Source organism: Danio aesculapii, chromosome 1 (genome assembly GCF_903798145.1).
Source record: "Danio aesculapii chromosome 1, fDanAes4.1, whole genome shotgun sequence".
In the NCBI taxonomy this organism is placed as follows: Eukaryota; Metazoa; Chordata; class Actinopteri; order Cypriniformes; family Danionidae; genus Danio; species Danio aesculapii.
Window position 1 is genome coordinate 60,734,712 of NC_079435.1, and position 3,183 is coordinate 60,737,894.

The window sequence follows — 3,183 nt, forward strand, 5'->3', positions numbered from 1 at the left end:
AACAAATAAATAAATAAATAAATAAATAAATAAATAAATAAATAAATAAATAAATAAATAAAAATGAATGAATAAATAAATAAAGAGGTTAATATAATGTATAATTATTTATATACAATATCAACAGTAATTCACTATTTAACCTTGATGTTTTATTTAAGTTCAATAAATTCAGTATTTAATCACAGGAATAAATCACATATTTACAAAATATGACAGTAGATGTGCGTGCATTTAAATCGAAATTATATTTAACAATTTTTACAATATTTTGATCACTGAAATCTCTGAAAATGAAAACTAAAATCTTTCTTTGAGAATTTGTTATTGCAATAGATACAACAGACTGTAGCATCTAAACCAGATGATGAAGGAGCTTTCGTCACTGACGTAAAGCAGAAATATCTGAAGCATCATGTCGCTAATGCAGGAATAAATTACATTTAAAAAAACATTTCAGTAGATACAGTCAGAATTATAAGCCCTCCTGTTAAATTGAGATTTCCCCCCCTTTTTCTGTTTAATGGAGAGATGTTTTCAGCACATTTCTAACCACAATAGATTTAATAACTCGTGTCTAATAGCTGATTTCTTTTATCTTTGCCATGATGACAGTATATTTGACTAGATATTCTTCAAGACCCTAGTATTTAGCTTAAAGTGACATGTAAAGGCTTAACTAGGGTAATTAGGGAAAAGATAGGGTAATTAGGCAAGTCATTGTATAACGATGGTTTGTTCTAGAGACAATCCAAAACTAATATTGCTTAAGGGGGCTAATAATATTGACCTTAAAATGGGTTTAAAAATGGAAGAACTGCTTTTATTCTAGCCGAAATAAAGGAAATAAGACTTTCTCCAGAGGAATAAATATCAAAGGAAATACTGTGAAAAATTTCTGAATCTGTTAAACATCAAAAATTCACAGGAGATCGAATAATATTGACTTCAACTGTACATGCATTTAAATCATACAAATATTTCACAATTTGTACAATCTCTGCAAGCCTCTGAATATGAAAACTATTATATTTATGTTATTGCAATACAACAGACTGCAGCATCTAAACCAGATGATGAAGAGTGAGCATTGAGGAGATAAAGCCGAGCGTGAGGTCTGGATAAAGGAGGGAAGTGAAGGGAAGGTCAGGCCGCAGAAAAGAGCGATTTGTTTTCAGTGAAACTGGAGCGTTCGCCCCCACTTACCGCCGGCGCAACCTACAGCGGAATCAATTACCACTTGTCAGGATGAAACCAAAGCCGTGCAACACAATAAGAGCACGACCTAAGAATTTCTGTGTGCGCTGATGCTCCTGTGTGTGGGGGGGATTGTGATTTTGTCTGGGACCTTTATTTATTTGTTTGTTTGTTTGTACAGAGCAGTTGGCAGGCCCGAATGCCAATGTGTATGTGTTCTGTTTGTTTTTTAATTCTTGCATTATTTTAAGTCTTTCTGTATTTTATAGGTCCGTGTGGGATTAATAGTATGGTACTGAAAGTCCTGTACAGAATCTGATATATGGCAATATACACTCTATTACACCTGCTCAACTGCTCATTAATGCAAATGTATAATCAGCCAATCACATGGCAGCAACTCAATGCATTTCGGCATGTAGACATGGTCAAGACGATCTGCAGCAGTTCAAAGCAAGCATCTGAATGGGGAAGAAAGGGGATTTAAGGGACTTTGAATGTGGCATGGTTGTTGGTGCCAGACGAACTGGTCTGAGTATTTCAGAAACTGCTGATCTACTGGGATTTTCACGCTCAACCATCTCTAGGGTTTACAGAGAATGGTCTGACAAAGAGGAAATATCCAGTGAGCGGCAGTTCTGTGGGCGCAAATGCCTTGTTGATGCCAGAGGTCAGAGGAGAATGGCCAGACTGGTTCCAGCTGATAGAAAAGCAACAGTAACTCAAATAAGCACTCGTTACAACCGAGGTCTGCAGAAGAGCATCTCTGAACACACAACACGTCCAACCTTGAGGCGGATGGGCTACAGCAGCAGAAGACCACACCGGGTGCCGCTCCTGTCAGCTAAGAACAGGAAACTGAGGCTACAATTCACACAGGCTCACCAAAACTGGACAATAGAAGATTGGAGAAACGTTGCCTGGTCTGATGAGTCTCCATTTCTGCTGCCGCATTCGGATGCTCGGCTCACAATTTGGCCTCAACAACATGAAAGCATGGATCCATCCTGCCTTGTATCAACGGTTCAGGCTGGTGGTGGTGGTGTAATGGTGTGGGGGATATTTTCTTGGCACACTTTGGGTCCATTAGTACCAATTGAGCATCGTGTCAACACCACAGCCTACCTGAGTATTGCTGCTGACCATGTCCATCCCTTTATGAGCACAGTGTCTCCATCTTCTGATGGCTACTTCCAGCAGGATAACACACCATGTCATAAAGCCCCAATCATCTCAGACTGGTTTCTTGAACATGACAATGAGTTCACTGTACTCAAATGGCCTCCACAGTCACCAGAGCTCAATCCAATAGAGCACCTTTTTTAATACTAAAGTGTACCTAATAAAGTGGCCGGTGAGTGTTTGAAAACAAAATACATATCATAAACAAGTTCATGTTTGGATTTCATATACAGTGGGTACGAAAAGTATTCAGACCCCTTAAATTTTCCACTCTTTGTTACAGTATATTGTAGCCATTGCACAGCTTTTTCCCTCATTATTATACACACAGCACCTCATATTAACAGAAAAACACAGAATTGTTGACATTTTTGCAGATTTATTAAAAGAGATAAACTGAAACATCACATGCTCCTAAAGATTCAGAGCCCTTGCTGTGACACTCATATGTTTAACTCAGGTGCTGTCCATTTCTTCTGATCCTCCTCGAGATGGTTCTACACCAGTGGTTCTCAAACTGTGGTGTGTAACACGAGTGGTACGCAGGCTTCGTTCTAGTGGTACGTAGAAGAATCGCTGAATTATTAAAGTAAAAAATGAAGACACCTTTAACACGTACGATAGCACTGATATATATCATAACACCAATCAGTAAACTGATTTAACAGGCTAAACCTTTATTTTATTTTCAATTTTCTATTGATTATTTTGTATTCTATCATTTGAAGCTAATTTCCTCTCCATATTTGTAACGGTGTATCCCGTATTTTTTTATCCCAATGTTGACGGGTATAGTTTAATCAC